This window comes from Danio rerio, chromosome 1 (genome assembly GCF_052040795.2).
Source record: "Danio rerio strain M-AB ecotype USA chromosome 1, GRCz13ab, whole genome shotgun sequence".
Classification (NCBI taxonomy): Eukaryota; Metazoa; Chordata; class Actinopteri; order Cypriniformes; family Danionidae; genus Danio; species Danio rerio.
The window spans coordinates 23333243-23345303 of NC_141021.1; the positions used below are offsets into that span (position 1 = coordinate 23333243).

General features: G+C 43.0%; 1 long non-coding RNA gene across 2 annotated transcripts; it reads right to left on the reverse strand.

Annotated features, from left to right (window-relative positions):
- Positions 1–6083: 6083 nt before the first annotated feature.
- LOC147846811 (uncharacterized) lies at positions 6084–11367 on the reverse strand. Of its 2 annotated transcripts, XR_015476569.1 has the most exons (6): positions 10941–11367; positions 10746–10810; positions 10569–10597; positions 8377–10433; positions 7435–7504; positions 6084–6293 (listed from the first exon to the last, which is right to left on the reverse strand). It is a non-coding gene; the product is annotated as an uncharacterized LOC147846811 (long non-coding RNA). The 2 variants fall into 2 exon arrangements; XR_015476568.1 differs by lacking the exons at positions 10569–10597; positions 10746–10810; positions 10941–11367 and having other exon boundaries at positions 8377–10568.
- Positions 11368–12061: the final 694 nt, after the last annotated feature.

A 12061-nucleotide genomic window follows, 5' to 3' on the forward strand; every position in this document is an offset into this window, starting at 1 on the left:
GCTGGAGGACTGGAGGCGACCATCTTGTGAGCTGGGGAACTGGAGGTGGCCATTTTGTGAACTAGAAGACTGGAGGACTGGAGGCAACCATCTTGTGAGCTGGAAGACTGGAGTCAGCCATCTTATGAGCTGGAAGACTGGAGTCGGCCATCTTGTGAGCTGGAAGACTGAAGGCAGCCATCTTGTGAGCTGGAGGACTGGAGGCGGCCATCTTGTGAGCTGGGGGACTGAAGGCAGCCATTTTGTGAACTAGAGGACTGGAGGCAGCTGTCACGTGGGCTGGAGGACTGGAGGCGGCCATCTTGTGAGCTGAAAGACTGAAGGCAGCCATTTTGTGAACTGGAGGACTGGAGGCAGCTATCTTGGAGCTGGAGCAATAAAGGCGGCCATTTTGTGAACTGGAAGACTGGAGGTGGCCATCTTGTGAGCTGGAGACAGAAGTATGGGTGATGCCAGCATTATGGTGTTAATGGAGGAAACAGCAAGCCACGTTGTCAGTGGGTCTTGCTGTCTATTGCCACTATTGATATCACTATTGACACTATTGTCTATTGATGTGACACTAACAACAGAGTTCAGACCCACATGCAGGTTTATTACAATGATATGGCAAGCAATGGTCAACAACAGATGTATGAAGGCAATCCAGAATCATTGTCACAATAACAGGCAGATGGTAACAAGGCTGGCAGCAGGCAGGGATATACAGAATAACAAGGCGAAGGTAAACACACGGAAAAACAAGACAAAGGAAACGTGTTGTAATGTCACAGGATGTAAACAAGACTCTGCGACTGGAGTGAGTGTATGTGCTGCTTAAATAGTGTGTTTAATCAGTCCTTGACAATCCTCTGGTGGTTTGTGTGCAATCAATCAGGATGCGGAACTTGTGTGTGTGTGTGAGCGGAGTGCATGTATGAAGTTGTAGTCCATGGAATGGCCATTTTGTAGTCCATTAGTGAGTGCATGTTCTCCAGCGATCTAAGGAGTAAGGTCTAAGATCGCTGGTGATCGTGACATAAACGTACTTGCTTTTTTGACTAATTAGCTGTATTTCAGCTTCATCTGTCTATCCAGGGTTTCTGCAGTTTTCACAAAGACCTACATATTTTCTAAAATATTTAAAAAACCTAATAAACTAAATGTATGCATGTTATAATATTAGTTATAAATAGATATTTGCTAAAAGCTTTGTATTATTGGTGAAGGGATGTGTTGAATTGATTGGGCATCTTTACATAAATTAACGAAAATTAAGACCTGTTTAAAATGATTCAAGACAACAAGCCAATATTTCAGTGGATTAAGGACATTTTAAGAACTTGCAGACACCCTGGTTATTTACCGCATAATCTATAGCAAGGATGAACAGTGTACAATTTGAATAACTGCAACATAGAAGACATCACACAATCTATGCACACCTCCACCCCCTTCCTTTTGGAAGGACATCTTGTCACGATTGTGGATCTGTCTGCTCTTTGATGTGTCTGCGTATGTGTGATTGTTTATGTGTATGCGTGGTGCGTGTATGTCTGAGTGTGTGTATTGTCTCCTTGTCTGTTTGGGAGTCGCGTGTCTGTCAGTTGTGTTTACATGTCATCAGCTGGGTGGTCACGTGATCGCTGTCACCGGCTCCTGCCCTGCTTAGCACTGCTCAGCTGATTAATCAGTGCATCACATGTGCAGTGCAGTATTGCGCCTATATATGTTTGGTGTTTCTGTTTCACTTTGTCAGTTTGTTGTTCTCATGGTTGTCTGTGATCTGTCAGGGTCTCGTCCATGTTTTCGCTTGTGGTGAGTGAGCAGAAGAGTTTCATGGGGTTGAACTTTTTGATCGTCCTGTTGATGTCTTCGTTGGACTTTTGATCTTCTTAGTTGACGGCTGCCCATATTCAGTGACCAGCTCATGCACTTATTGAGATACTGTCTTCTTGCTACTCACCTGTCATCCACTTTTCAGCTACCAGCTTGAGTGTTCATTTAATAAACCTTTTTACTTGCATTTGGGTTTTCTCGCCTCTGTTGTGACAGAACGAACTGACCATTATGGACTTAGCAAGTACAGCAGAGATCCAGGAATTCCTCTCACGCAGTTATGTTCGTATGGTTAATCAGGAAAAGCAGATGGTGGTTGCCAGCCAGGCCATTCAAGCTCTTGTTAGCCAGATTTCCAAGCTAACCACTCAAGTTCAGAGACTAAGCTCGGACTTCAGCATCGAGCCCATCCTGCCAGCTCCTCCCACTAACTCATCAGAAAGTCCTGTTTGTAATGAGATCCTTCACTCCACTGAACCGCGACTTCATCCTCCTCAGTGTTATTCTGGTGAACCCCACTTATGCCGGCCCTTTTTAGTCAAATGCTCTTTGTATATTTCATTACAGCCCTCGTTTTTTTCCTAGCAAGGAGAGCAAAGTGGCTTTTGTCATCAACCTGCTGTCTGGTTAGGCGGCACTGTGGGGGACCACTGTCTGGGAGAAGAAACATTCTTGCTGCAACACTTTCAAAGCTTTTTCAGAGGTACTCAGGGCTGTTTTTGATCTAGCGACTCCAGGGAGAGAAGCATCGCGAAGGCTCGCGGAACTCCGTCAAAACATCTGAGTGTAGCGAAAGTTTCCATTGACTTCTGTACACTGGCGGCTGATTGCAAGTGGAACATGGAGGCTCAGTGGGATATGTTTTTCACGGACTCGCAGACTACATCAAAGATGAGATTTGTGACATGGAGCTGCCCAAAACCCCAGAATGGCCTCATCGATCTGGCCATCAGAGTGGACAACCGCTTGCAACGGAGAGGTTCACACAAGGAGCTCTGCCCCCAACATCCGACTTCAAAGATCCGTTTTTCCCATGACGCCCTCTGAGCTTGAACCTGAATCCAGGCAGATGTCATCTTACGATGTAGTAGAGACGCCATTGCCGCACGGAGGGGTTATGTATGTACTGTGGAGTTGCTGGAAATTTTGTGGCTTTTTGTCCAGTTAAGAGTAATAAGTCGGTCTTGGGTAAGAACTTTCTGGTGGGTGAGAATATGGGTAAAGAGGAGTCCCATAACATAACAACTTTACCTATAAAACTGTTTTAATTCCAACTCTCACCTCGCTAATTGACTACGGAGCGGAGGGAAACTTTATAGACTCCAAACTGGCTAACACTCTGAAAATCCCTGTTTCTCCTCTCACCTCACCTATCGCAGTGCACGCCCTTAGTGGTCTGTCTCTTCCAACCATTACACACATCACTGCTCCCATAATACTCATTACCTCCGGTAACCACACTGAACTCATCACGTTTTTATTACAGACACTACTGGTACTCCTGTCATCCTGGGCCATCCTTGGTTGGTGCTACAAAGGGGGTCACATTAATTGGGGTCATATTGCTATGTTTTCTTGGAGCGAGAGCTGTCATGAGTCCTGTTTATTGTCTGCTTGTTCTGCTGTTTCTCATTCTGTGTTTCAGGAGGAGCGGATAGATCTGTCAAACATGCCCCATTAGTACCATGACCTGAAGGGAGTGTTCAGTAAGTCCCGGGCTGCTTCTCTTCCTCCTTACCGTCCCTATGACTGTGCTATAGACTTATTGTCAGGTACGTCTCCGCCTATGGGCAAGTTATTTTCACTGTCTGTTCCAGAGAGGGAGGCCATGGAGAAATATATTTCTGATTCTCTAGCAGCTTTTTTGAAAAAGAAGGAGTGTTCCCTTCGTCCGTGCATTGACTATTGTGGGCTGAACAGCATCACGGTTAAGAATACTTACCCTTTGCCTTTGATGTCTTCAGCCTTTGAACGTCTGCAGGGGCCGAACATTTTCACGAAACTAGATCTCCGCAATGCTTATCATTTGGTTCGCATAAGACCCAGGGATGAGTGGAAAACGGCATTTAACACCCCTAGAGGGCATTTTGAGTACTGCGTTTTGGCCTTCGGCCTTTCCAACGCTCCGGCTGTTTTCCAGGCAGTCGTCAATGACGTGTTGAGAGATATGATAGATCAGTTTATCTATGTTTACCTGGATGACATACTGAGATTTTATCATTCTCTCCAGCAACATGTTCAGCATGTCAGGCGAGTGTTGCAGAGGCTGTTTGAGAATGGTCTTTATGTCAAGGCGGAGAAATGCGTTTTTCATGCACAGTCTGTTCCGTTCTTGGGGAATATCGTGTCGGTCGAGGGAATGCGCATGGATCCAGAGAAGATTCAGGCTGTGGTAAAGTAGCCAACCCCGGATTCCCGTAAGGCCCTGCAGAGGATTCTGGGTTTTGCCAATTTTTACCGGCATTTTATTTGCAATTTCAGCCAGCTCGCCGCCTATGACCTCCTTGACCTCCTCCAAGACACCGTTCAGGTGGTCTAGTGCAGCCGAAGCTGCCTTCACCAAACTGAAAGGCTGCTTTGTTTCAGCCCCAATCCTCATAGCCCCTGATCTCTCTCGGCAGTTTGTGGTGGAGGTCGACGCGTCGGAGGTCAGGTTTGGAACCATCCTGTCCCAGCGCTCTGCTTCGAACAGCAAGATCCACCCTGCACGTATTATTCTCATCGTTTATCAACTGCAGAAAGAACATTACGACATTGGTAATCGAGATTTGTTGGCCGTCAAGCTTGCGTTGGAGGAGTGGCGCTATTGGTGAGAAAGGTCAGGGGTCCCTTTTATCGTCTGGACCGATCATAAGAATCTTGAATACATCAAATCCGCCAAAAGATTAAACTTTAGGCAGGCTCGGTGGGCATTATTTTTTAGACGATTTAATTTCACCATCTTGTATAGACTAGGTTCTAAGAACATCAAGCCTGATGCGTTATCCTGTCTTTTTGATCCTTCGGACCGTTCATTATCATCACTTGATCCTGTGCTCCCCAGAGGATTTTTGTTTCTAGCATTTCTTGGGAGATCGAGTCGAAGGTTCGCGCAGCCTCGGATGGGGTAACGTCCCCGATCGGATGCCCACATCTACTGTATTTTTCATTCATCCATACACCCATCCATCCAGTCAGAAAATACCTAACCTCTGACCATCAGTTTCCAGTCATTGCTGGAGAGGGGTCTGGCTGCAGACTCGGTGCAGTGCAATCTGGGCTGCATCCAATGCTTTTTTAATGGGCTCACCTAACCCCACCCCTAACCCTACCCCTCACAGTGACATCACTAGCTCCATTTAAGTGCATTGTGTCTGACATTGTATCACTGAGTGATGAGATCCAAGCTTGCTGAGCACAAGCTGTTCTCCAAAGTTCTTCAGATCAGAAATACCTCCAATGATGTTATTGTGAGTTTCCTTCTTCTGTCTGTTGTGTGACCAGTACTAAAAAAAAAAAAAACACCTGCCACAGAAATCTAGCTAACTATGTAAGCCCACCACCACCCCCTTCCTCTTGGAAGGACATCTATTTTTCATTCATTCATCCAGCCAGCCATCTATTCAGGAAATACCTAACCAGGCCATTAGTTTTCAGCCATTGCTGAGGTAAAGTCTAGATTTGATACGTGGCCGTCCGGAAGCGCAATATGCGCATTAATATAACAGCATTTTTAATGATACTGTATAACAATAATTCATATTTTTACAGTACTGTGACGGTTGGGTTTAGGGTTGTGGTCGGTGTAGGTGTTAAAAAAATCCAGTTTATAGGGTAATTTAATAGATAAATAATACTCGGTACAACTGCTGTTTTATAATTCTGTGACGGTTGGGTTTAGGATTGTGGTGGGGGTAGACATTAATAAAATACAATAAATGGGAAATTTAGTAAATAATATAAATAATTCTCGTTAACTTCCGGCATCAACAATATCCGATCTAGCAACAACCCATTGCTAAGGTGTGACTCATTTCTCCACATGCCCCAGTCTAATCTGCAAAAGAGAAAGAAAAAACAAGACTAACAGAGCTCTACTTGCTGGTTGATCTCCAGCAATACACAATGTGTTCTCCAGTGTTCTTCAGATACATCTCCACTGTTCCCTTGTGAGTCTTCTTCTTTTGCTCCACTCCAATTTGCAAAAGATGAAGACAACACCAACAGAGATCTACCTGCTGGCTGAGCTCCTTCAAAGCACAAGCTGTTCACCGATGCTCTTGTGGGTCTCCCTCATTTCCCTGTTGTGTGTCCATTACCTACAATGTAAATAACAGCCACAGAGAAGACCTCTAACAATCTATACTCACCACCACCCCTTCCTCTTGGAAGGACCTCCATCCATATACCCATCCATCTGTTTTTGAATGACCATCAGTTTCCAGTCATTGCTGAGGTGTGTGATTCCTATATATCTCCACATGCTGCACTCCAGTCTGTAAAAGACAAAGACATGACTAACAGAGCTCTACAGGCTTGCTGAGCTCCAGAAATGCACAGAAATGCTTCTTCTGCCTGTTCTGTGTCCATTACCTGAAAAAAAAAAAAAAAAAAAAACCTGTTGCTGCAGACAAGACGTCTAGCTAACTATCTAAAACTGGGCTCAGACTACAGGAATTTTAGCCCAATTTATTTTCATCTCCCATAAATTGAAGATGAAATCTTGTCGAGGTGTTTGATCAGTTCTGATTCTCATTGCAGATTATTTGGTAATGTGAGCCGTTTAAAGAATCTTGTACCTCTCAATCTTGAAAACAAATCGGAGCCTCCCGGATCATGTTTTTTGAATAAGCTTGAATTATCCTTTATTATTAGCCAGATTTAACGTTATTCTTATACCAGTGTGCAGATATTTATGACACATGAGTAGCTGGGCAGTAAAACATTGTCAGTTATCTCTATAACCCAGAATGATTAAACATATTGAACTGTGTTTCTTCTGTTATGGGGATAGAATTAGTTCAAAATCATCAGGCCTATGTCTATATAGCCTAGTCCTGTAAACTGAGAAAGAGTAGGCTAAATCTATAGGACAATATTTGAATCTATGAGAATATTCTGACAGGGAGTAATAACTGAAGACCAGGGGTATTGCATTGAGTCAGTTATTTTATTTTTACACTACTGGGTTTATTAAATGTGCAACAGGTGCAATTTAACTTTTGAAGAGGGTTATAGACCAATTCACTGTAGTCATGTCATTGGCACATGAACGTTTTGTTATTAAACTGTTTCATAACTGTAACAAGAGACAATTCAATCGTAACTTAATTTTAAAACTGCTTTTATAACATTGTTTATCAATATGTGGCCCTTTTTGGATTCTCGGAAGCTATAAATTAAAAATGCAAAACGGGAAATACGCTGGGACCATTGTTTTAGTTTACATCTCTCAAAATGGTCTATAGCAATCTAAAAGCCGAGCTACTGCCAGTCAAACACAGCACAGTCATCGCAGCAAGATTTAAATTATCGTTGTAAATATTAATATTATTGGACATTCGTTTGGAAATATTTAAAACATTAAAAATGTTTTATAAAGTGGATTTGATTCAACTTAAAAATAAAAGGCTGTACCTAATTTATTACGATGTACTTGTCATTGCTGACGTGTGTTTTCCTGTTTCTCCAAATGCTCCATGCCAATCTGCCAAAGACAAAGATATCAAGTTTTAATTAATCTTAATACAATTGTTTTGGAAACTAACTCCATTGTTCAGTCGGTTCCAGCCATTCTATCTGCTTGCTGAGCTCCAAGTCTTCGAGTATATCTCCACTGTTCCCCTTGTGAGTCTCAGGGGTGTAGCTAAACATAAAACTGTAGTAAGGCATGGGCCCCCTCCTCAATCACACCAACTCAATAATTATATTACAAATAAATGAAAGTATTATTATTATTATAAAAGCATTATTATTATACAAATATTGTTGTAAATAAATAACAGAAATCAATCCAATGCAGACACAACTGGACTGATAACTAAACAAATCTTTTGCATGATTTTTAATTTGTATGAGTATCCTAGAAAACACAAAACAAAAATGTAGAGTTTGTTTGAGACCTGAGTCTAATAGTGGAGAATAAATATTCACCATGCTTCTTGTGAGTCTCCCTCTTCTGCTTGTTGTGTGTCTATTACCTATAATGTAAATAACTGCCACAGAGAAGACATCTATCCACAATCTAAACCCACCACCACCCCCTTCCTCTTGGAAGGACATCCATCCATGCACTCATCTGTGTTTCCTAGTTTCCCTTCATGAGGGAATTCCACTGTGTGTCTGTATATAAACAGACTTTTGGGAGTGCGTCAGACGACCAATCACTTCTTAAGATAAGAAAATGGCCCAATGAAATGCCAATTGAATCGGCGGAGCTTAGCTCCACAGCTGAAACTGATGAGCTCATTAATGCTATATCAGTCAGTTGTTGGAGTCAGCTCCTCAGAATTGTTGCTTCAGACTTGATCACGAGACTGAAGAGATGCTATCTGCCAACCTTATTTCAAGTTTACTCACCAGTGCGGGGTAGGACACGACAGCAGCAGTCGATCTGGGATTCCTGTCCCCTGAGTGTTTCGCTGGTATGCACAAAAGAGCAGTTTCCATTTAAAGAGGCAGATTCCCTAAGAGAGCAACAGTCAATTAACACGTCTTTTTCAAGATGCTGGTCTGACTGTGCATTTCTGGATCGGTGGTTCCTATCTCCGGATAATGGGCCGGGTATTGCATGACAGGTCTGGGGGTCTGGGGAACAGCTCATGCTCTCACTGTGAGGGAGTGGCTGTTGCACAGCTGAGATTGCGGCTTCAGCCACCCCCGTTGCTCCCCGTGAAAGCAGTTAGCACACGGGCAGATCTGAGGATCAGAGTGGGGATTTATCCAGGACCCCCCACTTCTCCACATTGCGGCCCATCCAAGCTTCGGGTGGTTGTGCGGTTAACCCCCTAGGATGCCCACTCCACTGCTTAATGACACCGGAAATCAAAGGTCCATCAGGACATCAGAGGGCAAGCTGTTATGCTCAAATAAAAGACCGGGCTCGCTTCCATCCTACGGGGTGCAATGCGCGGTTACGGTTCTCGAATCAGACATAATGGCTGCGTTTCCTTGGCTGTTTCAGCAGTGCGGCTTGAGATGGCTTGTCCCCCAGTCACACCGCCTGACAAACTAAAGAGTGTGACGTGTGGTCTGATGTAAGATTAATCTTCCAGCTTATGCATAAGTATCGCAAGGTGATCGACTATTCTCTCATGACCTTCAAGTCGGCCGCCCGTGCCCTGGTGAGGACGATGGCCACATAGTGGTCCAGAAATGCCATATTCGCCTACCCTGAAGATATGTGCCGCGCCGACAAAGTACGCTTTCTTAGTGTGCCCATTTCCCAGGTAGGCCTTCTCGGCGATATTGTCGGGAGCTTTAACCAGGAGTCCTCGTGGTGAAAGATCAGCCGTGCGCGATGGAGCAGGTCATCTCTTGGTGGGCTCGGAAAACTGCTCTCCCCATCAGACCCATCCGTGCTGGCCATTCCTTGCCGAATGCGCTCTTCTCACGACTCCAAAATGCTTTGTAGTCATAGTCCATTCCACTGGCTAAGTAAACGCGCTGAGCTCCCCCGCAGGAAGTTGACACTACCGTCACAGGTTGTAGTCCAGTAATCGTCACAGGTTGAAGTCCAGTAATCAGACCACAAAGCAAACCTGAGGCGGGCGGCTTGGAGAGGAGGAGAACCGTTCTTTCCTCTGTGGAGGCATGGGCTCTCCAGCGGATGTATGTAGTGACCCCAAAAGAGCGGCTTTTCCTCGCTCTGGGTGTTGAAGCCCAATTGCTGCCAGCACGGGACGCACTGCCTTCCAGCTCTCAGCTTTGGTGCATTGCGCCACAGGCTTGAGGGTGGAGGATGAGCTCCTTTCTCTCACCTCCAGCCACTCCGTGGGATCCTGGGAGGAAGGTAAGAGTCAATCTCTTATTTTGACCTCTTCCTCTGGATGCTCCGCTTACCGGGCTGAGCACTACCCATCCCAAGCTGCCCCTCCGCGGGTACGTCAACGATCGATCCGGTGATGCTGCTCATTCTGACTTTGTCAGCCTGGTTAGTGCTGCTCAGCCTGTTGTAGTAGCTCACGCGGGCGGTCAGACTCGGCTTTGCGTTTCAATTCACTGTTGGCCTCCTGGGTTTACGGATGTGTATTTAAGTGATTATCGCTATGCCACCCCCTGTCTCGCGTTAGAAGATTGTTATCCTCCTGGCGAAGGATACAATCAAGCCAGTACTCTAGCCGAGATGAAGAGTGGGTTTATGCCCCCTTACATTGTATCCAGAGAGTGGTGGGTTATACCAATCCTATCTGTGCGTTTAGATCTGTCATCTGTTTAGGATGCAGATCGAGATGCTCATGCAAAAACGCATCTTCCAGTGCGTCTGTTCGATGGATTGGTTGCAGCTATAGACCTGAAGGATGCTCACTCGATGTCTCGCTCTCTCCCTCCTTTTACTGTGATTTTTCCAATGTGCGACGGAGGGCCAAGCATGGTAGAAACAGTCCTCCCATTCTTGCCCAATGTCACAATTTTGACTCAAATGGTGGCATAGATGAACAACAAGAAACAGAAAAAAAAAAAATTAGCAAAAGAAGGTCATGATGCAGATGTAGAATGATGTAACATCCAGATGTGAATTCATGAATTTATCTGGTAATTTACTGGTGTACCTTTTTCTTGCCAATTGTCATGATTTTCTCTGAGTTGACTCAAACAGTAGGATAGATGGACAAAAAAAAAAAAAAAACAGAAAAAAGAAAAAATAGCAAATGAAGACCATGATGCTGATAAAGAATATATATGTAATATACAGATTGTGTACTCATATTGTGAATTAAGTAATTTACCTTGGTAATTTATTCGTATGCAGTCACCTTTTCTTGCCACTTTCTTGCCATTTTCACTAAATTGACTCAATCAAACAGAAAATATAAGTATTAGAGACTGTTCAGAGGAACCATCGTGATTTGTTTATTAAAAAGATGCAGAATTTACATGTAACATTTAGATTATAAGACATTAATGTGGGTTACTGAATTTACCTTGCTAATTTATTGGTGTAGGCCTACAGTGATCTTTTTCTTGCCCAATGTCACGATTTTGACTCATACATTGGCATAGACGAACAACAAGAAACAGAAAATTTAAAAATTAGCAAAAAAGGGTGTGATGTAGAAGTTATATGTAACATCCAGACGTGAATTAAAGTGGCATGTACAAAAACAGAAAAAATTTAATTTGATAAAAAGAAGAACATGATGCAGATGCAGAATGTATATGTAAGATAAAAATTGTGTATTAATAATGTGAATTAATGAATTTACCTTGGTAATTTATTGGTGTGCAGTGACCTTTTTCTTGCCATTGTCACTAAATTTACTCAATCAAACAGACAATATAAGTATTAGAGACTGTTTAGAGGAACCAGCATGATATGTTTATTAAATAGGTGCAGAATTTACATGTAATATTTAGATTATAAGACAATAATGTGGGTTACTGAATTTACCTTGGTTATTGGTTGGTGTACAGTGATCATTTTCTTGCCCAATGTCACAATTTTGACTCAAACGGTGGCATAGATGAACAACAAGAAACAGAAAAATAAAAATAAAAATTAGCAAAAGAAGGTCATGATGCAGATGTAGAATGATGCAACATCCAGATGTTAATAAATGAATTTATCTGGTAATTTACTGGTATACCTTTTTCTTGCCAATTGTCATGATTTTCTCTGAGTTGACTCAAACAGTAGCATAGATGAAAAAAAAAAAAAAAAAAACTGAAAAAAGAGAAATTAGCAAATGAAGACCATGATGCTGATAAAGAATGTATATGTAATATACAGATTGTGTACTCATATTGTGAATTAAGTTATTTACCTTGGTAATTTATTCGTACGCAGTCACCTTTTCTTGCCACTTTCTTGCCATTGTCACTAAATTGACTCAATCAAACAGAAAATATAAGTATTAGAGACTGTTCAGAGGAACCAGCGTGATTTGTTTATTAAATAGGTGCAGAATTTACATGTAATATTTAGATTATAAGACATTAATGTGGGTTACTGAATTTACCTTGGTGATTGGTTGGTGTACAGTGATCTTTTTCTTGCCCAATGTCACAATTTTGACTCAAACGGTGGCATAGATGAACAACAAGA